Raw genomic sequence first — 27,592 nt, 5'->3', positions numbered from 1 at the left:
ACTGTCTATGCTTCAGAACCCTCGTTTATTTACACAAACTTCTGCTTCAGAAGATTATTTTTAAAAATCACAAAAGTTTTCCAACCAGTTCAAAAACATGGCACACGATTGGCAAACTGCTTTGCCTACAAATCATCCTTGGTACCAGTGGATGTGTTGTAGGCAGTGAGAACCGAGCCAGGAAAATAGGAATCTCAAAATATGTCCTCCACCTGGGGCGGTGTCTAGGTCATTTGTTGACCGGGCGGGGTGATGGGCTGCCCACCAAGGCATAAATAGCTTCCTATGTCATCTATGCTGTGCTCAAATATTCTTAATCTCAATCCTCTCAAGCCATCTAAGTTTTCACCTTGTGATAACAGGGCAATTCTATTAACCTAAAATGTGAACAGTTGCAACATGTCTTTTATTGTGAGAGTGAATATTATAGATAAACAAAAAGAGATAAAATTGGTCTTATGCACCTGTGCTTACTGCAGATTTACATCATGTGAAGCAGGTCATCTTTATTCTATCAGGTTGATGGCATACTGCAGATTTAAATACATCTGTAATTCAGCATTGGGTGTGCTTAACATGATATATTCCTTTTTAGGTGTGTCAGCATTTTGAATGTCTATTTTAAACATACATATTTTATAGTTGCCGCTCCTTTGGGTGTTCAATACAAAATCCATTCCAAGGTTTTTAGAAACTCCTTCAATACAATCTATACTAGTGAATTCTAGTTTTCCATATACACATATTCATTTCCTTTCTACATTACACTCTATTGACAGTTCATGATTAGAGTGATGTTTAACATACATTTGTTGACATAATTGATTGTTTTTACTGCCTGCATTGTATTGCTTTGCAGTGCCGACACTACCACAGAGACACACACATTAGTTACTTTCTTGGCAAGGCCAAGACTTAACCATGCCCAGAGCCCCAGGTTGATTAACCACACACCTACGCTGGACTGTCGTATGTCAGTCCACTCCGCTTATGCTTACAGGGTGGTACGACACAGCTACATGTCCCAGGTCTACCCCACTGCCTGAGTTGACATGGTTGCGTCCACTGTACACAGCGCAATGTTATGTGGTAGGGCCCGGAGCCCTCATGCATACATAATGACCACATGAACACAGTTAGCTAGTTTGTGGAACTGGCTACGGGAACGTGCACCCGGCCCCTTTTATTGCCAGGGTCACATGTCCAGTGACGCCTGTGCTGGGTGGGTGTGGGGTGAGTGTAAGCCATCACTCAGGGAGTGGTTGGTGCTGGCAACATCTACAACAGTGATCAGACAATCAGAAGTTCAAAGTTCAAACAGCAAGGGTCCCTGACTTGAGCAGCACAGAGTTAGTGGCCCCGTAGGCACTGCGGCTGGCACTGGCACTGGCACACCGCCACGGGACGGTGACTTCCGGTGCCCTGAGGTAGGGCCACTGGAGATGAGCGGGTCCTCGTTTATGTCTAAGGTGAATGGTGGGCCTTCTTTGACACACGCCGGTGTCAGCAGGTGAGCGGTGTGGCCTGGTTGTGCAAGGGCGGCCAAGACGGGTCTCGGGACCTGCGGCCTAGGGTGCAGTAAGAGCACATGATTGCAGGCACCGCCACTCACTGCGTCGGCCAAATGGCAGGCTGTGAGGCACCGCCCTGGCAGACACGTTGGCCATTCCAGAAGAGAAACACGTCCAGAGCAACAGGCTTTTTATTCACACCCCTGCACTGGCCTGGTGTACGCCGTGCCAGCCCACTCCGCTCAAGCTTACATGGGTGGACATAACAAGCTACATTTCCGCAATCTTCCCCACTGCCTGGGGTAACATGGTTGCTTCCACTGTTTACTCCAAACACCAGCAGTTTATGTGAACATGAGCATGTCTGTGTTCTGCATACTGCAGTCTGGCCAGCACATCCATTCCACAATTGGCATTGTGTACATTCTCATTCATGTGTCACTTGCCTCCATCGCACATGCCTGGTTCCCACGTCTCCCTGCATTCTGCTATTGTGTGGCTGAGGTGCCATGCCGTTGATGGCTTGTGTACATGGCTAGCCCAGGTTACCACAGTGAGTTGTGCTGCCATGTCTGATAGGTGGGCATGTTGTTTGGCATGTTGTATGTGAGTTTGTAACGTGTGCATTCCCTGAGTTGTGAGTTGCATGATTGTGGAGTTGAGGTGTGTGGTGTGTTCATTTGGTACTTACCAACGAGCAATGCAGTCCCATAGGTGCCAGCCTCAAAGCGCTGGTTGATGATGGACTGTCGGAAGATGAAGGAATCATGCACACTGCCTGGGTAGTTGGCAACGACATTGGTGAAGAGTCCCGGGTGGTCCACTATTGCCTGCACATTGATCGAATGGGTATGCTTCCTGTTGCGGTAATTGTGTGATGTGGCAGCAAGGGGCACGAGAAGTACATGTGTGCAGTCGATTGCCCTCAACAAGTGCGGGAACCCAGCTATGGCGTAGAAGCCTTCCTTGGTCTACAGCTGTTCCTGCGCCGTCTGTGGGAAGTGAAGGTACTGGGGTACCAAGCTGATGATGGCATCCAAGACAGGTGTGAGGAACTTGGATAGGGCTGGCTGTGAGACTCCTCCCACTCAGTTGTTGGTTGGGAGGTCCCAGAGGCCAACAGGTGCAGCACAGCCAGCAACTTTGTCTGCATAGGGATGTTGGTTGTCCGCTGTGTTGATACCGTCAGCCTGTGGGCAATGATGGTCAGGATACGTAGGATGGTTGTCCTTTTGAGCCTGTAATGGGCAATGACATCCTCTGGTGTTAAGTTTGTGAGGCTTTTGCATTTTCTGAAGGTCCACTGTCTTTGTCTGCGTTGCCTCTGTGATAGTCCAGGGAGGTCGGGGGTGGCGGTCCTGGGTGTGGTGGCGGTGGGTGTTGTGGCCCTCTTGGGACTCCGAGCTGCATGATTAGTAGCTGCATGGCATCTGTTGTTCTTCAGGTGTGGCTCTGGGCTGTGCTCCCTTTTCTGGTGCAGGTTGTCGTCCGACTTAACACCAGGTAAGAGCAGGTGTTAAATCCCTGCTGCTAACGCGCCTTATCGCATGTTTTGTGATCTTATCGCCGATCTGGCTGGTCATTGAGAATGTTGCGAAGTGGTGTTGTTGCGGCTGTTTGCACGGGAACGCCTACTCGGCATCTCTTTAGCGTTAGTTACATGTGTCATCCGTGGCGATGTTTTTTGCTGCTACTATCGCAGGAAGACTGGTGATATCAGCTGTTAGCACCAGCTTGTGAATAGGGTGATACATTTATCACCACTTTGGCTGCGATAAAGTGCCGATAACTCGGCGATAAGTCCTTGAAAATATGCCCCAAAGAATGTAAAGGAGTCACCCATGGGAAAAGTCACAGACCCAAGTAGTGGAATGAGACCCTAATCAAGAGATGGATATTTGTTAATCAGCATGCCATGTGACCATACCAACAGTTCATCATTAAATACTATAAATGAATCAAAATAGTAACATAAAAGCTACACACTTTACAGTTATCTTTGATCACCAACAAATTGAAACAATGACAATGAAAATTAGGACCAGAGGAGATGCTTGCACACCCATTAGATTGATAAAGGAAGCAGCTGAAAGCCATGTGACGGTAATTATGATCCACAAAGTAGCCTGTCTTTAGCACCCAAGGTTAAAAGCCCCAATTCTACAGAAAAGGATTAAAACAATTGCAAATTTGGCAGAATGTTACAGCCATATACGATATTGAAAAATATGCATTGCAGGATGTATTAGCCATGCAAAAGAGTGGAAACCGGTAATATCCTATCATTGTCTAGTTTCCCTATGAAAACATAATACAATAAAAGAAATGCTGGGCGCTGTATCTCAATTACACTAAGATATCGATGACAGAGCAGTAAAAGAAAACTTGAAAAGAATTTGAGTCATACAAGGTATGTTTTGATAAAATCGAGTAAATGCACTCTGGGGTCACGGTGTCCAGGGGATTCAATAGTCTAAGGAAAGACTTTCAAATTTCTTAGATAACCAAAACTTACTAAAAAGCTCAAATAAAAGTGCTGATCCGGTAAAACCCGGGTACGAATGGTCGTACGGAGCGATTTTCCGTCCGACTCGTACCTGGGAAAAACAGCTTACAAACTCGCAAGTACGATTCGCACAGAACTACCATTTCCGTACGAGTCGTAAAAAACACCGACCGGCAAAAAAATATACATACAAATCTGAATCTGGACGGCGCATACGCGACGTCCGGACGGAGTCAGGCAGCGTTCTACGGACCAGCAAGTACGATTCGTGCCGACGCCACTCCGCACGCAGCATTTTTTACGGGAGCCAAAAACTGCCGGGAAATTGAGGACGACGCGAACAAGGAGCCCCGGTACGCGACGGACAGTGATGGACCCAACCTACGCGTCATCCCGGCCCTCATAGCCTACCACCTCGTGTACAGAAACCGACGCAGACGCCGCAGAAGGTCAGAACAACCCCCAGGGGCAAGGGGGGGGGGTGCAAGGGGCAGGAAACATAACCCACACCAAACAAATTACTAATACATCCTGCACATTCATTACCTCCATGGTCTGGTCACTTCGGGGGGCGTGTCCACCAATCCCATGTCCCGCCACAACGGAAGTGGACGTGGACGCATACCCGTCACCACCACAATTGTGTTACGGGACGTACCTACGCCCCCCCAGAGCGTGGGTACGGCACGTACCACCATTGTAGTGGTGATGTAGGGGTACGTGTGTACGGACCATACCCATGCCCCCAGAGAGTGGGTACGGGCCGTACACGCGTACCCCTACAGCCCCAACACATGATCGATACAAGGCGTACACACGCCACGGATGTAGGTGTACGGCTTGGTGCAGCACATCAGCAGTAAATTGGGGGTGGTGTATGGCCAGGACAGCAGTGTACCACAGCAAGGGCGCAGGTGGGTGGGTGGGTGCAGAGGACCCCCAGCAGTGCCCAGACATATGAGGGGTGGGTGCACATCACCCCCACCAGTGCCCAGACATATGAGGGGTGGGTGGCCATCACTCCCAGCAGTGCCCAGACATGTGAGGGGTGGGTGCCCATCACTCCCAGCAGTGCCCAGACATGTGAGGGGTGGGTGCAGAGGACTCCCAGCAGTGCCCAGACATGTGAGGGGTGGGTGCAGAGGACTCCCAGCAGTGCCCAGACATATGAGGGGTGGGTGCCTATCACTCCCAGCAGTGCCCAGACATATGAGGGGTGGGTGCCTATCACTCCCAGCAGTGCCCAGACATGTGAGGGGTGGGTGCCTATCACTCCCAGCAGTGCCCAGACATGTAAGGGGTGGGTGCAGAGGACTCCCAGCAGTGCCCAGACATGTGAGGGGTGGGTGCAGAGGACTCCCAGCAGTGCCCAGACATATGAGGGTTGGGTGCCTATCACTCCCAGCAGTGCCCAGACATATGAGGGGTGGGTGCCCATCACTCCCAGCAGTGCCCAGACATGTGAGGGGTGGGTGCAGAGGACTCCCAGCAGTACCCATACATGTGAGGGGTGGGTGCCCATCACTCCCAGCAGTGCCCAGACATGTGAGGGGTGGGTGCCCATCACTCCCAGCAGTGCCCAGACATGTGAGGGGTGGGTGCAGAGGACTCCCAGCAGTGCCCAGACATGTGAGGGGTGGGTGCAGAGGACTCCCAGCAGTGCCCAGACATATGAGGGGTGGGTGCCCATCACTCCCAGCAGTGCCCAGACATGTGAGGGGTGGGTGCAGAGGACTCCCAGCAGTGCCCAGACATGTGAGGGGTGGGTGCAGAGGACTCCCAGCAGTGCTCCGACATATGAGGGGTGGGTGCCTATCACTCCCAGCAGTGCCCAGACACATGAGGGGTGGGTGCCCATCACTCCCAGCAGTGCCCAGACATATGAGGGGTGGGTGCCCATCACTCCCAGCAGTGCCCAGACATATGAGGGGTGGGTGCCTATCACTCCCAGCAGTGCCCAGACATGTGAGGGGTGGGTGCCTATCACTCCCAGCAGTGCCCAGACATGTGAGGGGTGGGGGCCTATCACTCCAAGCAGTGCCCAGACATGTGAGGGGTGGTTGCAGAGGACTCCCAGCAGTGCCTAGACATGTGAGGGGTGGGTGCAGAGGACTCCCAGCAGTGCCCAGACATGTGAGGGGTGGGTGCCCATCACTCCCAGCAGTGCCCAGACATGTGAGGGGTGGGTGCAGAGGACTCCCAGCAGTGGACAGAGACATGGGGGGGTGTACATCATAATCAGATGACCACAGCTCCATGGGTGAATGTACGTATCCCTAACTTAGGACAATGAGGATAGTGCCCTAACAACACATCACTGACAGCATTGTCCCACTCCCAGGAGGAAGGAGGTCTAACCCCCACTGCATGACACACCACATGTGGGTGTGAGGACTGATAACACATGCATACCCACCCCTGGCAGATGCAGCACAATGCACACACTGAGATCATGCCACAAGACTGTATAGTCATGTCACTGTCTAACAAACTAAGAGAGCCAAAGAGAACACACACTGTCTCGCACATCCCAGGACTGATAGGAATGTTCAGGTGCTGGGCTAGCCACCAAGATGTTGTTTGTCATGGAAGTAATAGTGTGGAGTTCCCACAGATACAATGCCCACAATTGTGAGTCAGGTGTTCAAATACCCAGCAGAACAAGTACCATATGTGTACTAGGCTGGGATTACACACATGCATTGTGCGGAAAAGGGACCATTTATCCATGAAGGCATGGCAAAATACTCTATACACAAGTACAGTGAGTACCAAGGATGGCACAGACAATGCAGGTGGACACATTGCTGAGCAGGCATGCCCAGAGTTGAAGGGATTTATCACCAACAAAGGATATGTAGACACAGGGCAACACAACAATTGTGCAACTCTCTGCAGGGGAGATGTCAGGTGCCACAGAGGAAGGACAATGTCTCCAAACACAAAGAGCATACACGACAAAGAATCTTTGCAGAGATCGCGTGATGGCACGCAGATACCAGGTTCCACCCCATGAGCAGCAGACCACAACATATCCCTGAAACATAACACATGCCCACAACCCCAACTCCTGTAGCATCAGCATCAACATCAATACCTGAAATGCAAGACTTTTCCAAAGAAAAAGGAAATGCTTTATTCAGCATAAAAATAATAATGTGTAAACGAGACTATTCACAAAGGCCAATGGCCAGTCCATATCAGCAGTCCTTGTGGGGGGACACATGGCCATGCGTCTCCCCTAGCTTGCCTGCACATCACAAGAGTGTTTCGTCGACTGGGGGAGGGGGGGGAATTATGTGGGGAAGGACGAGGCAACGCAGGGACAGGAGGGGGAAGGGTAGGTGTGGTGGGTGCAGGGACGGACGACTCCACCACAGGGGGTGGGGCAGCGCCAAAGGTGGAGGCGAGCTCAGCGCTGCACACTTCTGCCAGTTCTTCAAGCGTCTCCCCTGCACCCGGAGAAACAACAGGCCACAAAGAGGGGTTGGGGTCGGAGGGATGGGTTGCAGCGCTACTGGGGGAGGTGGTGGACGGGCTGGGGGACTTAACTCCCCTACCCGTGGAGTGCCTTGACCGTTTGCATCCAGGTGAACTAGTGGGGCTGAGGCCCAACCCAGCAAAGTAGGCCTCCTTCTCCGAATCTGGGGGCAGGAGAGCCAAAGGGAGTGACATCGGAGGGACTGGGGAGTGAGTCATGTGGATGAGGACTGTCGCTGCGTGCCTGCCTGTGTGCCCCAGACCCAGTGGGTGTGCCTGCTACCCCCTGAGTGTGCGTGTCAGGAGGTGTGCGCTTGCCCTTATGTGGTGGTGTGCTGCTTGTGTCTGGTGGGGTGCGTGTGTGTGGATGTCTGTGTGTGCTTGGGACAGGCATGGGTGTTGGACTTGTGGATGGGCCAGGGGTAGGGGGGGGAGGCAGCACTGTAGGTGACTCGCTACTGCCGTCAGTGATGAGTCCAGGGACCACAGCAACATCCGTTGGTCAGACATCGCTGATGACATGCCCTCCATGTACGACACCATCTGGGTCAGCAGTCTGGTGTGGCCATGGAGGACAGTCAGGATCGATGTCTGCCCAACTTGCAACTGCCGCTGAATGTCCACAGACTCGGCAGTGAGGGCAGCAGGGGGGACAGGGGCAGGGGGTGCGGTGCCTGGCACGAAGGAGACACGGTGTGGCCTAGCACGGACAGAAGGGACCCGAGCAAGTGGGAGGGCGGTGATGGGAATGGAGGGGGCGGTGAGAGATGTACTGCTGCTTTGAACTCTGGGAGCAGCCTCCGCCCCCTCTGGGAGCTCAACCTCGGATCCGTCTGCCTCGTAGTCTGTGTTGGTACTGGGCAGGTCCTCCGCCTCACTCCCCTCGCCCTCCGTGCCACTTGGTTCCGCCGACTCCTCAGCAGTGGTGGCACCAGTGCTCGATCCCTCCTCCACGTCCGTGCCGGTGTCTCCCTCGGTGTCTTTCGATGATGCTGTGGGCAAGGTGAAGAGACAGGAAAAAATCAGTCACCTGTATACATCTGACACATGAGTCCAAACAAAATAGGCAACAGTGCATATCAGGAAAGGCATCAGGAGTAACATCTAGGATACTCCCGACATATGTAAGCCCTGCACTCTCCAGTTGGTTGACGCACCATGCCACTTGCAAACAATGAAAATTAGGAAACAACAGCCAATGACTTGAATTCACAAGACATGAGAAGCTAGTGTCTGGGATCAGATGAGCACAGCAAGACTATGAAGGCATGCCACCTCTTGTTCACTGGGAAACAAACAGTATTGTCGTACCCAAGGCCAAATACCACATGCCAATGCAGAAGGTGTCCCCAGACTCAGAGACCTGTGAGTACTTTTGACACCCCAAAGAAATACATTGTGACTCCTGGAGAATCACAACCCTTTACAAAATGGACATGTCTAGCATGTGTGAATGTGGCACTCTGTGAACACAACACACATGTGTCTGTATAACAGAAGTCACACAAGGAGGTGCACATAAAACTACATGTACACAGTCATTGTCTGAGCTGCCAGACTCATTCAAATCAGCCACTGTTAGGAAGAAATGGCGTAGCAGTAAGTACATATACATGGCACCAGGGTGGCTGGATGACTTGACACTCGTAATTTTGTATCAGCAACAACCAAGGACTAACCCAAATGCTAGCACACTGTGGGAACATGTATATGTATGAACTCCAAACAAGTGTTGTCCAAACTGTGCATTACTTTTAAATGTGCCAGCGTGTCCCTGGAAAGTGTAAAGGTGGTGTCTTGTGCACTTCCCTGGGAGACATCTGTCATGTAGGCACATCATTGTCCTTCAAAACCAAACAACAAGGTCAAGCATATGAAACATTGAGACTTTTTGACAGGTGTAGTGAGTGCCAATGGACATTTTCACAGAGTAACAACTTGAATAATGTCATTTGTCACATGGCTATCCGTCACCTAATCACACAGTTGGCTACACATATGACCTACTGACTGTCATCTGGAGTGGCACACATGTCCACACCCAGGACAATGCATGAGCTAATGGGCCTGCAATTGTTTAGCAAAAAAGCCTAGCTGTACTGTGGGTTCCCCCTTACGGCAAGCCAGAATGTACCCACAGATGTCAGTACACAAAGTCACAACTGTGTAGCATCTGAACCACACACAGGTGCCAAAAATGTCCAAGCAGGATACATGATTGCCAAGAACTTACACAGGCAATGAAGCACCAACAGCAAGCACTGGCCAACATCACGGGGGCACTGCACAATGACTTTCTGTACAGCGAATCATCACACACAAGTCAGAACTGGCAATGAAACATCAGGGTTGAACATGTACGCCCCTCCCGCGCACACCCACCCATACCTGAGTCAATGTGACTGATACCAATCAAGAAGTGAGAGCTCTTATTCAGGGTTACAATAACTGTGCTTGAAAAGTAGCTTCATTAACACAACATCACCTTGTAGGGCTGCCAAAACATATTGGTCACAAACAAACATCAACAGATTGTTGTGAATAGCCACACAGGCACTGCCCAGTGTGAGTATGCACAAGCAAACTGCTGTATCCCTGTCCAGTGGGCAAATGTATCACACATGTGAAAACTACTACCCAGGCCAGGGAACAATGCCACAGAGGCAGAGCCATTATGAACCCACAGTGAATGTGCACAGTGTTGGATGACACACATGAGTAGGAGGGCAGGCTGTGACAGGGGACTGTAGTGTGCACACTGCTCCATGGTCCTGGAATGAGCTGACTGTTACAGGAGCAACCGTCCCGGCACTATGCATATATCCCACTCATGCACATCATGTCTGAGGCCACAACATTGGTAATGCATGCAGCAAGTCTGTTCATTTGAAACCTCACACTCCTATGTTGGGACTCCGCATCAGTGGCAACAAATATGCACCCCCTAATGACTGTACAGGACAGGGCACAGGCAGACCACCCCCACACATGATGCTGAAAGCAGTGTGCACCTTGATAAACTGGCAGCCTAGATGACCATGTGCAATAGTGATCACACACAGACCAGGTAACACATGTCAAGGAGGGGATGGGAGGAAGAACAGCACAGGTTGACTTTGGGGGAACAGGATATGCACTGCACATATAAACCCTGGCAGTGTCTCCAGGCGACTGAGCAGCAACAAAAGCTGGCGACACACAACAAACACACATGTACCTACCCCCTTCCTGCTGCTGTAACTCCCGTATCCGCCTATCCAGGTCAGGGAAGACCACCGCCAGGACACGCCGCATCTGGTGGGTCAGGCGCCGGCGCCCGCCATGCTTGCGAGGAGCCTCCTCCTTCAGCATGACCCGGGCGATCCTCCGGGTCCAGCACCGGATGTCCTGCCATCTCTTCCTCACTTGTGGCAGGCGCCGACTGCGACCCTCCGCCGATTGCACGGCCTTGACGGCGTCCTTCCAGATCTTCCCCTTGTGGTAGGGGGATACCTCTGTGGATGACAAAGTGGGACAACATCACTACACCTGCACCATGTCACTGAGACACACAGTTGAACATCTTAGATTTGTAGAACAGGGCATAGTATGCTGGCAAGTAATAGCACCTCAGTCATAGGGACTTTTTTCACTGGGGACGCAGCAATGCACTACATGGCATAGTAAGTACACAGGTGGCATGAGGGGTGCGAACCAATCCCTGATCATGGCACACACTGTGCATCCCAAGCAACACAAGGCTGATGGACAGCAACGCTAAGCAGTCACATGCGCCAGCCCACTGACGAAACATCAGCAGAGTACACAGACACACACAGGCACACATCAATCACCTGCCATTGGCAACAGCGGATGCAAACCTCACTCTGCACATGTGCCACTTGCCAGGGGGGGGTCACAGGTGTGGGGCTAGCTCAGCAAGTCAGACACACAGCATGGCTTACTTCACACATCAGATGGATTGAGCAGTTGCCTCCTCCATGCAGCTGTGGTGCAACACTCCACATAGACACTCATCCACATGACAAGAAACATTCACACACATCAATGTCCAGGGGGCGTACACATAATTTGGACACTCTCACCACTCTCACCACAGCTCCACTCAACTCTCACACACTTCTGTGGGTGCAGTCACCTGTCACACCAGGGTGACCACTGAATCACCGCAGGACAATAGAACAAGAATGCCCAAGAGGATTTGACTGGCGGAATGTGCCATGCACTATGCAGTGAATGTCACAGTAAGCACAATGCAAGTGAGGAGTGCACACATGAACTACATCAAGCCCTGCATGAGAGACATAAGCCATCCCCCCCCCCCTGGGACCCACTCCACCCATCATTGCATGTCTGTCACACCTGGCCACAATGCCAGAAGTGACAGACACAATAAAGGTGTACAGGCAAAGGTACTGGAGTCAGCACTCACCTGCTACCCTGGTCGACCATACAGCATGGGGTACTGTGGGAGGATCACATCCAGCAGGGCCTCGTTCTCCTCCTGGGTGAAAGGCTGGGCCCTCTCCACAGTCCTTGACATGGTGCCAGAGGGAGACAATACAGCAGCAGTGGTATCGGCTGACATGTTGTGCAGGCAAGTGCCCTCTCATGGGTTCTGCCTGCCTTATATCTGCCTTGCTGGCCTATTTCATATACAGGAGTACAGAGTGATTGGTCAGACTCATTTGCATCCTACGTTTCCTCCAATCCCTTTAAACATACACCAGTGACAGCCTTTGCATCTTTTGATTTAGCAGCATCATGTCAAGTCAACAACCACTTTGCAACATTGTTAAATGTGGCCAACTGATTTTTCCAGATCACATGGTGTAAAAATTTGAACTTGAAACTCGGTATCCATGACAACCAGCATGCATTTAGGCCCTTATACTTGTCCCTCATGTCTCCCCATTGTAATTCTTAAATCCCCACACAGGTACGGCGCTTTTCACACGTACCCCTAGGGCACCATCACTACAGTGATACGGGCCGTACTCACGCGTGTACGGCCCATTTCACTGATGCCTACAGTACCCCCAACGATAGTGATAGGCACGTACTCACGCGTGTACGGCCCGTACATGTGTGAGTACGTGCCGTATCACTAGGGCCTACGGTACCCCCAACCATAGTGATAGGGACGTACTCACGCCTCCATCCGTCCTTGGTGTTGTTGATGACTGGCACGATGCTCGACCTGCAGGTTCTTAATGTCATCGAGGGTCCCCTGCATCTCGGAGAGCTGACACGACCTGGTTGATGCCTCTGGTGTCACGCCGGTATGAGTCCAGGATGTTGCGTATGTGTGACATACCGGGGTCCTGAGCTGGCTGGTCAGGTTCGCGCCTCCGCCTGCCTCCACTCCCACCACCCCTGCCAACTTGAGCCTGGCCTGCCGTTGTGGGCACATCGGGTCTACAGGAACCCTGAGGGATGGCATTTGCAGGGTTGCCTGCCTCCTCCTGGGTGCCCGGAGAACCTTGTCCCTCCTGGTCAGACTGACTGTGCTGTTCAGTGTGAGCAGGGCTACTGGGTGTGTCCTGGGATGTGGCAGGAATGGGGGTGGTGGTTGGCACAGATGGACCTGACGCAGGTGCTGCAGGGGCTTGGGCACCAGAGGGTCCAGGTTGGTCGGGGTCATCCACGGAGTGGTGAGAGTTGTCGCTGCCGGTGGGATAGTCTTCACGCGGTGCCTGGGACTGTGATTCTTCCCCCCCAGTGTTGGAGGGAGATCGACGACGTTGCCCTGTGTGTGAGAGAGAGACAATGTTAATGGTGTTTCATACATATTCAAGTTGACACATTTCCTCCAGGTAGTTGGATATGCCTAGCATTCCTCTCAATGTCCATTTGGGGATGGGTATGTTGCGGGGGACAGATTGGGATGTTCTCCTGAGTGTTTGACCTGAAAATTGTTTGCTCGGATGCTTATTTGGCTCTGGATCGGTCTTGTTGTGTCACATGTCCATTGTGGGAGTGTGTAAATCCATTGCCTGCCCCGGGCGTGTGTGCTTGTGTTAAGGGGGGGGGGTTGTGACCGGGCCTGCTGTTGTGTGTAGTGTGATTTGTCATTGGGTCTCCCAGGTGATGTGTCTGTCCCCTCATTGTGCATGCTGGCATGATAGTGAGTGTGAGTTCCTGTGCTTGATACCTGTGCTTGTGGAGTTGGTGTTTGAGTGTACAGTGGTCCCAGGAGGGCCTTGTGCAGCATACAGCAGGGCCAAGTGTCATCTACCTTGTCAGTACTTTGCCAGTCCCTGTGCATTGTGCATGGTTATGTACCTATGCCATATGGGCTGAGGGCATTGGTGTCTGCGTCTCATTTCCACAATGTTTTGTGTGGGGCCCACCCTCCCAGCTTCCCGGACATCCAGTCTTGTGTTTGTGGTTGTTGTAGGCTTGGACATGGCCTTGCCTTGATTTGTGAAGGGTGCATGGTGACGTTAGTGACATCAGCGTGGTTTTTGAGTGTGGTTGTTTGCGGTGAGTGCTTGGGGGACGTTGGGTGCATTTGGTGTGTATGTGGTGTGGACCCCATTGACCCCATGTTACGTAAGTTGTTTGTGTACTCACCAGGCTCTGCGACTCCTTCGACTCCGTGTACTCCCAACGGCGGTAGCAGGGCCATCACATTCTCCTCCCAGGGATGGTAGTGTACGGGTCTGTGGGGCGGCCCACCACCAGTGATGTTAGTCTGGGCATATTCTTCATTCATTTTCCTCTTGACCGCCCTGCGCAGATCGTACCACCTGGCTTGGCATCCATGCCTGGTCCTTCGGATGGGCGCAACAGCATTCACCTTGTCGACAATCCTCTGCCACATGGCAGATTTTGCAGATATGCTGGTCTGTCTGACCAATGTTCCAAACAGCTGTGGCTCGACTCTGATGACTTCGTTGACAAGGAGGTCCAGCTCCGCCGTTGTGAACTTTGGATTCTTGTCTGTGGGCATGGTGTGGGGTGTGGGTGTGGGTGTGGATGGTTGTGGGTGTGTGGGTGTGAATGTGACGGTGTGTGTGTGAATGTGAAGAGGGGGATGTTTGTGGATGAGGTTGTGTGAAGGTGTGTGATTGAAGGTGTAGTGGAGGTGTGAGTGATGTGGAGTAGTTTCTCTGTGGAGTTGTTTCTCAGTGGGGTCTTGCAGCAGTGGATCTGTTGCAAAGGTTCATGGGTTGTGTGTGTGGGACCTTTTTATTGGTCCATTTTTGGGTGTGGCTGTGTTTGAATTTTGGTGGGTGTGTTATAAGTGGTGGTTGTGATTTGGGGCCTCTGTTTGCCTGTTTGGATGTGCCAGGTCAGTCATTGAGATGTATTTTGTCATGTAGACGTGTTTTGTGGTGTTGTGCGAGTCGAATTGACCCTCCTTGTGCTGTTTTACAGTGTTCTGGTTCTGTAACAGTCATTTTTGCGTAGGTACGATCCATACATACGCGATGCTGGGTGAGGGTGCTGGGGTACGGTGTTGGAGTGCAGCACGTACATGCGGTGGCGGTTCGGTGCGTAGAGGTGCGGCCCTGGGGTACGGTGCGTACATGCGGAGGTACGGCACATACATGCGGAGGTACGGCACGTACATGGTGGGGGAAGGCGCGTACATGGGGGGAGGGCGCGTACATGCAGTGGGGGTACGGTGCGTACACGTGCGGCCCTGGGGTACGGCGCGTACATGCGGGGGTGTGGCGCGTACATGGGGGGGTAAGGCGTGTACATGCGGTGGGGGTACGGTGCGTACACAATTGCAGCCCTGGGGTACGGCGTGTACATGCGGTGGGGGTACGGTGCGTACACGTGCGGCCCTGGGTACGGCGCGTACATGCGGGGGTGCGGCGCATACATGGGGGGGTAAGGCGCGTACATGCGGTGGGGGTACGGTGCATACACGTGAGGCCCTGGGGTATGGCGCAGACATGCGGAGGTACGGCGTGTACATGGGGGGTGAGGCGCGTACATGCGGGGGTGATGCACCTACAGGGGGGGGTACTTTGTGGACGGGGGGTAAGGCGCGTACATGGGGATACGGCGCGTACATGGGGGTACGGCGCGTACAGTTGCGGGGCTGGGGTACAGTGCGGACAGGGTGGTGTACGGTGCTGACATATTTGGGGGTGGGGGGGCTGTACGGCTCGTACACGGGCATGAGTTTACCCGTGTACATGTGTGCACCAGCGTTGGCTCCGTACGGGCCTTTTTACGTGCGATTGTGTATTCGGACGGACGGTCGGGATCGTACTTGCGCGCTCGGACTTGTGTTTTACGATTTGCACGTGAAACTGTCCGGATCACTTTCGTACACTTTTCCCGACTATATTCGGATGTGAACACTTTCCGACGCACTCTCGTAGACTTTTCCCGACGCTATTCGTAGTTTTTTTTCACGTACAAATCGTACTTGCCAGTTTGTATGGTACTTGTACGACTCGTACGTAAACAAATACGGATACGGGTCGTACGCAAATTTTATTTTTACCGGATCGGAATCGGCACCAAAATGTTCAACTTTATGTCATAAGAGTAAACCCGGCAACAGGGCTACACACTGAGTCGCAGAAAAGTGACAGCAAATTTCTGCCGGTCTGGAAGCTCTATTAATACCTGCAAGTATTGTCAGTTAAACATGTGACCGGTTTAAAATCAAGGAGCCAAATATGTGACGGAAGACTATTAACAGCAATACATGTTAGCAGCCACATAATAAGACTAAGAGTGCAAATCTAAAATACCTCAAATAAAGATGAAGAGAAGAAAAACAGATCAAACTTACAAAATACCAAAAACACACATGCAGAAATAGGGATCTGAACACAAACCACTTCTAAAAAATTGCAAGCACAGAGGAATGGCACTGACCCTCAGGCCATGAAGCTAGTCCATATAAATGGTACACCCCAGAGTCAATTAAGGCAAAACAGTTGAATCCAGATGACCAAACAAAACAACAAAAACTAGACCATCCCAATTGAAAGAGGCAATATTTAAAATGGAGCTGATTTAAGTCTCAATTGCAAAAAGAATTAAGGGTTAATAAATTTGACTAAAACAATTGCCAGCTGTGGGATTGATAAAAACACTTTATTTTGTCCTCATTTGCCTTTTTGCCGCCCAAAACTCAAAGAAACCACCCTGGGTTTTTCGACCTCATTTACTGGATGCAATTTGAGAGGGAGGGGAGGGGGGGAGGCCGAAGCCCTGAGACCAGAGGCTCCCCTTACCCCAAACCCTCCCAGTCACCCAAGAAAACCTTCACCAGCCGAGGAAGGCTAAGGCTTAAACTTTGGACCTTTACCACTTACAAGTCAAAACACCCTACACTTCCCCCAAACGTGCCAAAAAAGGAATCCAAAATGTATATCTTTTCTTTATCTGATCCGAAATATCCAGTTTTGCAATATATCTCATAGATCGGGCTCTATGCAGACGATATAATAATTTTCCCCCTAAAGTACAACAAACTATGACTTATCTCCTGGATATTACAAAAGAGTTTGGGTCTGTTTCGGGCTATGATGTTAATAAAGAAAAAACTGAAGTTATGGCCTGGAACATGAATACTGAGGGAATCTTGTGTAAAAAAGATATGAGGTATCGTGGACTAAGGATAACTCATAACCTAGCAAATCTTACCAAGGTTAATTTTCTCAGGCTTGAAAAGGAAATAAGCGCTAGTTTAAGGGGTTGGTCGCATTTACCACTCACTTTGTTTGGCCGTGTAAATTTGGTCAAAATGATGATCTTGCCAAAGTTAACATTTTTGTTTGAAACAGTTCCTTTGTCTTTTAAGAAAGAGTGGTTCTTAAAACTTCAGAGTGAGATTGGCACTTTGCTTTGGGCCTCTAAAGGCTCGCGCCTTTCTTGGAAGAAGCTAAGGAGAAGGTTGTTGAAGGGTGGTTTGGCGGTGCCGGATTTTCAACTTTACTCGTGGGCATTTTTGTTAAAAAATAGTAGGATGCTGCTGAATACCCCGACAGATTTGGCAACTGGCAGAATGTTTGATGTTATGCTGAAGAAGCAGGACTATAATGAGAATGAATTCATGTATAAATTTGCTGATCCGAAATTCTTTAAAAAGGTCAGGTGAAAGGTTCTAAGAGACATCGCGGAGACATGGTACAGAATCAGGCGGGTTTTAAAGATTCCATATTATAGCCAGAAGGCTTCAATTTGGGATGCCCCAGGATACCCACCCTGGTCTAAGGATCTGCTGGCCTGTCCTTTAAAGGAGAAGGGTCTTCACAGATGGGAGCAGTTATTCCCGGATGGATCATTAATTTCATGGGGTCAGTGTGAGAAGGAGTGGGGTTCCAGCTTCTCTAGATTCAAGTATTTACAGATTCAGAGTTGGTCGGCGGGAATGGGCGATCAAATAGGTTCTTATAATGAACTGGAGGAGAAGCTGTTTTTGATTTGTGACTTTAAGAAAGAAATAGCAATGTGGTACTGGTTGCTGCTTGAAATGGAGGATGGCCCCTTCACGCTCCCAGGGACTCTGTGGGGAGATTGCTTGCCGGAGTTTGCTATGGAAGACAAATGGCAAGTAACAATGTCTATGCTTTATAAAATTGTAAAACCTGCATTTTTAAGGAGGAATCATTTTTTCACGGTGCACAGGGCGTATTGGACTCCTCGAAGACTCTCCAAGTTCGGTTCAGAAGGTCTGGTGGTGTGTCCCAAGTGTAAAAGCCAGAGTGAAGATGATCTGCATATGTTTCTGCGGTGTCCAAAGATCCAGGCTTTTTGGTAGGCCGTGAGTTGTTTTCTGTCAAGTATCCTGGGGGTGCAGATTCAGGCAAGCCCAGAGCTGGTTATATCTGGAATATCCGATCTGCAAGGTAAGGGCACAGATAACAATGCCAAGCTTATTTTATATGCTGTGCTTTTGGCCCGTAGAGAGATATGCAAACAATGGGTTTCTCCAGCACCTCCAACAGAGCATGACTGGTTATGTTCTATGAAAACACTATTTTAGTGCGGGAAACAAATGAGAAGAGTGGGGTATGACACCGTAGGCCACAAAGTATTTGGGTGGCATTAATATAGTCAGCATACACAATTAATGTCATGACCAAAGCAGGCAATAAAAAGACCAAACAAAAGACAAGAATTGAACCTCGTCTGTGAGAGACAAGGTATTGACTCTTAAATAAAATCTGGAACTGCTATAAGAACAAATTAAAAAAATATTTTTGGGGATTTTAAATTTAATTTTTTTTATTTTCTGATCAGAGCTGGATGAAAACACCTATTTTAGTTGAAGAACAACGTAAGAAAGTTGGAGTATGACCGACTAAGCTACAAAGAGCTCATGTGGCATTGGTTAAATTTGAGAGGATATATATTCCAGGGTTAATAGATAAATTTCACCCATGTGGGTGATATTATGGACTTCAACTCCCATGATGCAACACAGAGCCCCATCCAGGGCGTTCAATTATGGACATGTGATGCAGCTGCTTATAACGAAAGTAGAAGCCACAAACTACGCTCTCAGTCCGCACAGCCTTCTGAAGAAGAGATTACTTGAAACGCGTCAAGGCAGCGGGCGCATGCTGTGATTAACTGGTGTAAGCTGCTGCTACCTGAATTTGATTAAAGCTTTGGGGAAAGCTTCTCTTGGTACGAGTGCGACTCCATATTTGGCAACCCCCGTGTCTTTGATGTTTTGCGGCTGTCCGGTCGCGGAGTAGCACCACCCCTTATAGTGGGGGCCACAGAGCCCTGATACACGGGGCTCATTCCGTGGGACCAGGAGCATGGATTAAAGTGACAACAGCTACCGGGGGCTCACTCAGGGCCTTATTGCATTGATATTGAGAACGTTGCCATTTGGGTGATATTATGGACTTCAACTCCCATGATGCAACACAGAGCCCCATCCAGGGCGTTCAATTATGGACATGTGATGCAGCTGCTTATAACGGAAGTAGAAGCCACAAACTACGCTCTCAGTCCGCACAGCCTTCTGAAGAAGAGATTACTCGAAACGCGTCAAGGCAGCGGGCGCATGCTGTGATTAACTGGTGTAAGCTGCTGCTACCTGAATTTGATTAAAGCTTTGGGGAAAGCTTCTCTTGGTACGAGTGCGACTCCATATTTGGCAACCCCCGTGTCTTTGATGTTTTGCAGCTGTCCGGTCGCGGAGTAGCACCACCCCTTATAGTGGGGGCCACAGAGCCCTGATACACGGGGCTCATTCCGTGGGACCAGGAGCATGGATTAAAGTGACAACAGCTACCGGGGGCTCACTCAGGGCCTTATTGCATTGATATTGAGAACGTTGCCATTTGGGTGATATTATGGACTTCAACTCCCATGATGCAACACAGAGCCCCATCCAGGGCGTTCAATTATGGACATGTGATGCAGCTGCTTATAACGGAAGTAGAAGCCACAAACTACGCTCTCAGTCCGCACAGCCTTCTGAAGAAGAGATTACTCGAAACTCGTCAAGGCAGCGGGCGCATGCTGTGACTAACTGGTGTAAGCTGCTGCTACCTGAATTTGATTAAAGCTTTGGGGAAAGCTTCTCTTGGTACGAGTGTGACTCCATATTTGGCAACCCCCGTGTCTTTGATATATATATATATATATATATATATATATATATATATTCACGCTGCACGCCTCCTCACTCTCCAGAAAAGACACAGCACTCGCGGGGGAGAGTCAATGATTTATTATGACTCACAACGCTCCAACCAGACGTGTTTCGGCAACGCCTTCCTCGGTGGTATGAGGGCGCGCCAAAAACGGCCATTTTTTATATACATTTTGCATCTGAGCACATTTCCTGTTCAGCAACATGAACAAAGGACTAATTCATGTGATTCATGAGCGCCATTTTGAAATGGTATATACATCATTTGTCAATAGTAATTCATACTTGGAACCATTGCTTAATAACATCACGACATTTATATTCACATGATTGCTTGTTCCTAAACTCCATCACGCCCTGTATGGGCTTTAAGATCTACATGAAAATGACAAAACAATTAAGCCCTGTATGGGCCCAGGCGCTAGAATTACATCGGTCCTCCTAAAATTTCGGATAACCAGCATGTGAGTCCCAATCTTTTCCAAAATGACACAATTTCGCAGGAAAGTGACAAAGAACAGCAGAGAATCAAAAGATTAAAAATTAATTAATTAAAGCCTCATTCAAATTAGTTCATTCCTCATTTGACAGAGAAAATACATTATGCATTAATCGTCAGAGTCATACTTAAATATTCTACAATTTTTGAAATGTATTTATTATTTTTCTGAATTCCTGAATGTAGTGAAATACCCTGTGTGGTGTGCCATTCCTAGGGTAGAAATCCCTCTAGCCTAGATGCACAGTAAGTTCCTCATTACTGTTGAGTCCACCAGGGGTCTTGGTACCGAGATCTATAATGTACCTTGACTCTAACCTTCGCAGTCTATCTACTCTGTCCCCTCCTCTCATATTCACAGGCACATGATCTAATGCAAAAAAAGATAATAAATCACTATTTTTACAGTTGTGGTATGCTTGAAAATGTCTCGCAACGGGATACGTAGTATCCCTGTTTTTTATTGCTCGTGTGTGTTCTAGAATGCAGATCTTTGTTTGGTGGATGGTGCTTCCAATGTATCTTAAACCGCATGGGCATATCAGACAATATACCGTATATGGGGTACTGCAAGTTAAGAATTTTCTGATCCACCTGGGTTTTTTAGTACCCGTGACAGTGTATGACAGGACCTTCTTGCTGTTCCTACATGATTTACATCTACCACAAGGGTAGAACCCATGTGGTGCCTCCCCAAATGGTCTCGGGACTGTATGTATAAAATGACTTCTAATTAAAGTGTCCCTCAATGCCCTCGCTCTTCTGAAGGTAAGCATAGGGTGCCTGGGTATGTCAGCAAGTTCCAATTTTTCTTTAGTATAGTTCTTAACTCTCCTGCTCCACTAGAAAAGGTTGTTATCATTCTGAACTGATCTTTTTTCTCTACGATCATTTTAGGTTTCAGAAGATCTTCTCTAGATTTAGACTGCACTTTTTCGAGGGATACCAGCAATGATTGTTCGTTGTACCCTCAAGCTTTAAATCTTCCTATGCTAGCCTCTGCACAGGAAATGAAATCTGCCTCACTGGTACAGTTTCTCTTTATCCTGAGCAATTCACCATAGGGAATGCTAAGGACCAATCTGGGAGGATGACTGCTTGTTGAGCGTAAAGTGGAATTCCCAGCCGTTGGTTTTCGAAACAATCGTGTGTTAATCTTCCCCGCATCAATAAAAACCTCTAAATCAAGGAAATTCACACTTACAGAGCTTATTTCAACTGTAAAGCGCAGATTATTCTCATTAACATTTAGAATGTCCGTATATCTCAAAGCTGATTCTTGTGATCCTCTCCAAACTAGGAAAAGATCATCTATATACCTGTACCAGGCTACTATTTTCTGTGTCCATTCCTCATTGGAGGACGACCAGGCCACCTGCTCCTCCCACCAGCCCACGAACAAGTTCGCGTAGCTGGGGGCGAAGCAGGTGCCCATCGCTGTACCTGTAAGTTGTTTGTAGCACTGGTCCTGGTATAGAAAAATATTGTTTTCAAGGCAGAAAGTCAGAAATTCTAACAGCATGGTATTATGTTCTGTGAATTTCACCGAACGAGTATCTAAAAAAGATTTTACAGCATGAGTCCCATCGGTGTGCGAGATGTTAGTATATAAGCTAGCTATGTCCATAACTAGCATGCAATCACCTTCCCGCCAATCAATCTGTTCCACATGATCCAGAAAATCTTTAGTGTCTCTAATATAACTGCGTAGATTTTTCACAAAATCAGTCAAAAAGTAATCAATGTAGACAGACATGTGTTCAAGCAGGCTACCCTACGAACTCACTATGGGTCTTCCTGGTGGCCTGTTCTTATCTTTATGTACTTTTGGTAGATGGTAAAAACTTGGAATCACTGGGTTCAAACACCTCAAGTACAAGTATTCTTCTGATTCCACCAGACCTTGCTCATACCATTTTCTAAGTAGTTGGTGGCACTTTGATATGCTCTCAAGATAGATTTTCTTATCGATTTTTTGATAACAAGAGGGATCTGATAATTGTCGTAGTGCCTCCTCGTTATAAGCCTCATAGGTTTGGAGCACTACATTCCCCCCCTTGTCTGAAGGTGTCACAATTATATTAGTGTCTGCTTTAATATTTGCTATAGCCTGAATCTAGCCTTTAGTCAAATCTGATTTATTTCCCATAGGTCTCGTTCGCCATTTCATCAGTTCTTTAGACACGACCTCCACAAACACATCAATATTATCATTGGGCATTTGAGGTAGAAATGTTGACGCTGGTTTGAATGGACTGCCACCTCCAATTTGTTCTATTCCTGTTAATGCAGAAATGTCTCTTCCAGCTGTATCCTCATTTTCCATTCCCAGTTCTTTCAGGGTCTGTAATGCTGGTAAGTCTTTTCATGTAGATCTTAAAGCCCATACAGGGCGTGATGGAGTTTAGGAACAAGCAATCATGTGAATATAAATGTCGTGATGTTATTAAGCAATTGTTCCAAGTATGAATTACTATTGACAAATGATGTATATACCATTTCAAAATGGCGCTCATGAATCACATGAATTAGTCCTTTGTTCATGTTGCTGAACAGGAAATGTGGTCAGATGCACAGACCCCCCCTCGCATCAGGGCTGACAGCACGCAAAGAAGACGCCGTCCGGCAACGGACACCAAGCAACAATCCGGGAGGATTATCGGCGGTTCAGCCCCCCAGCAACGTATAGTGGACTACACAAACCTACACAACCAGGTGAAGCAGGACAGCACTAACTCGAGTCGGAGGACCCGGGGAGTGCCGACAGCAGCCGTGAGGTAGGAGTGGTGTTCCACATACGTAATAACACTGGGCAGAGGGGTGTGCTACAGACGGGAACAGTGAGACGGTATAGAATTGTTCTACAGTTCCACACATCCGCAAGTCTAAAATCTTGTTACATATTTCAAACTCGAGGCAATGTCAGCCGACACGCTAAGAGCTTGCGAGGCTGCCGCTTCAGCGATGTTTGACGACTCAAACACGCCGGAAACAAACTACACAGCCCAGAATGCACCAGCACCAACCAGAAACACCAGTCTCCGTGCCAAATACCGGAGCTTAGAGAAACTCATGAAAGGAGAACAAAGCAAGTAGTGGGAGTGTCGCTCCTTACAACGCTATTTGGACGTCGGGAGAATTCCCCGGGGGCTCCGTATATTGATCGCCCCAAGTTATGAAACACCCGATCCCCAAATGCTCAAAGAGTGGGCAGAAACCAATCTAGAATCTTCCAGAAAACTAGTGATACTGCTAGTAAAATATGCTGAATCAGATCGTCTCAAACTTCAAACACAAATAGACACTCTGAATGTTGAAATAGCAGACATGGACCAAAAAGTGGAGTCTGAAAAACTAAAAGAAGAAATGCTGCTACGCCTAAAAAAAGAGGAAGACAAGATCAGAGAACGCAAAACATATAAATATCATCGTGACAAAGCTGATTACGAATGTGGCCGCATCTTCACTTTTGCAAAAAAATATGAAAACATGAAGATATCAAAATTTAGCAATGTGTCACAGACAAGACCCACAAATTACAAAGGAACACATCAAGTCAATTCATCAACATCAGACCTGAGTTCCGCAATAGAAAGCGAAACAGAAGCAGACATCAGAGACAAAAGAATCCCAGTGGCCATATCTCTCGCGGAAGAACTTGATTTTTTAGTAGAAGAGAGAAAACAAACACTTCGACCAAAAAGACCGCCGCAACAAACAACAACAAAGAAACAATCAAACGAAGAGAAAGGAGAAGGGCACACCAAAGGAGACTCGTCAAGACGATATCAAACCCGCAGATGAAATCGAAAATAGACGTTGATCCAACACATACACAGAATATTACTGTGACCAATCTAACACCCTTGGCCCTGAATAACGCTGAATTACAGTTACTTTCACTGGGACTGTCGTTCTGCCCAGAGAGCTCATTTAACTATGCGGCAACCAGAATCGATGTTTACAAAACTATTCACAAATTAAAACTAAGAAAATATCACCTGATGAAAGAAATGAATCCTAGAAATGCAATCTCAGCATCACCTCCTCCAAGTGAATCGCCTCAAGTCTTTGGTCTATCTAATGAGGACATGCCACTACTCAGAGACTTGCAATCTTTAGCTTCATCTACAGATTCTCAAGACGCAGCAGTAACTATCAAGACTTCAGATATAGAAAAAGCAAGACCAATAACCAAGTTCAAACCACGCTCGGTCTTTGTACCCATCATGCCCAGGGACGCAATAGACGTGTATCATGAACAAATAATCTTGGGTCTAAAAAATCTGAACCTAAAAATAAACAGATCAAATCAGAAGTACAGCAAAACCAAGACGCGAAAACGAAACATCAAATACAACCAACTCACGAAAAAGCTATCCAATAATCAAGACATTGTTATTAGGAATGCCGATAAGGGCAGAAATTTAGTGATTTGGTCCAAGGAAGACTACAACATTGAAGCCCTCAGCCAACTCTCAGATACACAATGCTATCGGAGAAGCGATCCTTTTAAACTTAAATCGACCTATGAATGCTATTATAGTAAGCTTATGGCATGGAGGAGCATGGGGCTGATCAACAAAGATGAATATGGCTTCCTACGAAACAATTCACCCACAACTCCTGAAATTTATTTAATTCCGAAATTACATAAAAACCCAAATAAACCACCAGGGCGCCCCATCATTTCGGCAAAGAACAGCTTAACAGAAAACACGTCCCAATATATTGACTATTTCCTACAAGACTACGTCCAAGCACTTCCTTCGTACCTTAGAGACACTGGGGATTTCCTTACTAAAATTTACAACTTCAAATGGAAAGAAGGATACTTACTAATAACAATGGATATCACGGCTTTATACACGAGCATCAATCACTTGGATGGTCTCAAAGCAGTCCAATACTATCTAGACAAGAGAGCACCTATCTATCAAGCTCACAGCAAAATGCTCATGGATATGATAGACTTTTGTCTGCAGAATAACTTATTTCTATTCCAGAATTGTGTCTATCAACAGTTACGAGGCGTGGCAATGGGCGCAAGTTTTTCACCAAGCTACGCCTGCCTCCACATGGGGTGGTGGGAAGAATTGGTCCTACACAGAAACCTTTCGGACACTCTGAATAACAATGTTAAATGTTGGTGGCGTTATATTGATGATTTATTTTTAATATGGGATGGAACTGAACAGGAGGCAAAATCTTTTATTGACAAGCTTAACATTAATAACATCAATTTAAATTTCACATATGATATTAGTGCTGTTAAAGTTACTTTTTTAGATGTAGAAATTTATATACACAATGACAACATCGAAACCAAAATTCATCGCAAACCTACAGCTGTCAATTCAGTCCTCCACGCAACTAGCCTACACCCCAAACATTTGGTTCAGAGCATTCCCTATGGCGAAATGATTCGGTTAAAGCGAATCTGTAGCACAGAAGTAGAACTACTAAAAGCCCAACACAACAGCCGCATTAGGTTCCTCCAACGTGGCTACTCTAAAAAATGCATCGAAGCCGCCATCACCAAATGTACAACAATAGACAGAACAGCTCTTCTTCAAGTACATCCCAATGAATTACCAATATCTTTACCTAACACCACACTGTGCCCCAAAAATGATGAATTCCGGATGATACTGGGCTTCAGTAAACAACATCATGAAATTAACAAAATTGTACAGAGAAGTTGGCCTCTGATCAAGAATGATCCTATTTTAGGACCTACCGTCCCTGCTAAATTGTCCGTTGCAAACAGAAGGGCACCTAACATGCGTGACAAATTAGTGCAAAACAATCCAACCACGAAACCTAAAGGTAGTTGGCTCAGTCAGAGAAAGGGCTTCTTCAAATGCAGCAGCTGTAAAGCCTGCCAATGCGGGGTTAACACACTCACATACAAAACTGCATTTAACGATCAAGAAAAGACCATCAACAAAGCCCTTTCCTGTAAAACTGAATACGTTGTTTACATCCTTGAGTGCCCCTGTGAGCTGAAATACGTGGGAAGTACCAAACTGCAGGGGCACAAAAGGATATTACAACATATTCGAGCGATAACCAATAAAGACCCCACCTATCCAGTGGCCCGCCATTTTGCTGAACATCATCACTCGGACCCTAAACTGCTTAAATATTTTATAATCGACTGTGTGCCTCTCAACAAACGGGGTGGCAACAGAGAGAAGATTCTCAGACAAATGGAGACTCGCTTCATTTTAGAACTAGACTCCAAGAGCCCCAATGGCCTAAATGCAACAGAAGATATGTATACCTATCTCTGAAACAGTCTATCTGTTGATTAACAACTGCATGTCAGTACCCCACAACCTCTTGACTTTACCACCTTTCATGTATCTCTCTAAATCAACATACCATGGGCTGACAACAGACACTTCCTGTTGCACAGTAGTTTAGTTTACCATAGTCTCGCCTTAAATTAACTTCACGACGTATGCATTTCAGACAAGGTAACCTACAGCGGCCTCTCTTACCCCAGAAGTCCCCTTCCCTACAGGATATTGAATATCTTTTATCCATGTTTTTAATACACATACTTTTACGGTTACTTTTAGGTGCATTTTATATCAATAATTTTTTGTGAAAGGCCTTTCTACAATAATTTTGATAAAGTACACCGATCTTTGCACTCATTTCTCTACACTTTTCCTTGTCACTTAGATTAAAAAAGCAGGGGCTAGTCTACAGGTCTCACAGCCAAAATAACATACAACATCAATTATGATTGGTAAAATTACACACTGATACAATAAGACATTTACATGGTATTCAAACCAGAATGATTCACTCAATAATAGACAGTGTTGTACCCAAACTTGTGATTATTATGTCCAAAGTTTTAACCAGTACATATGCGTCTAAGTATTTCCATGATTTTAATCCATATACATGGTTTTAGAACATTTTTCAGTGTGCAATGTGTTATCTAAGCTTATTTATGCATATTTATCTATTTATTTATTTATTTA

General features: G+C 47.8%; 1 protein-coding gene across 1 annotated transcript in view; it reads right to left on the bottom strand.

Moving 5' to 3' along the window:
• Positions 1 to 27,592, bottom strand: part of LOC146860813 (sperm-specific sodium:proton exchanger-like) — a 4,738,575-nt gene that overhangs the window by 2,667,994 nt on the left and 2,042,989 nt on the right. The window lies entirely within an intron of this gene.

This window comes from Triturus cristatus, chromosome 3_1, assembly GCF_964204655.1.
Source record: "Triturus cristatus chromosome 3_1, aTriCri1.1, whole genome shotgun sequence".
Classification (NCBI taxonomy): domain Eukaryota; kingdom Metazoa; phylum Chordata; class Amphibia; order Caudata; family Salamandridae; genus Triturus; species Triturus cristatus.
Note: the sequence above shows the minus strand (reverse complement) of the source record. Positions and strands in the feature narration are given on the sequence as shown.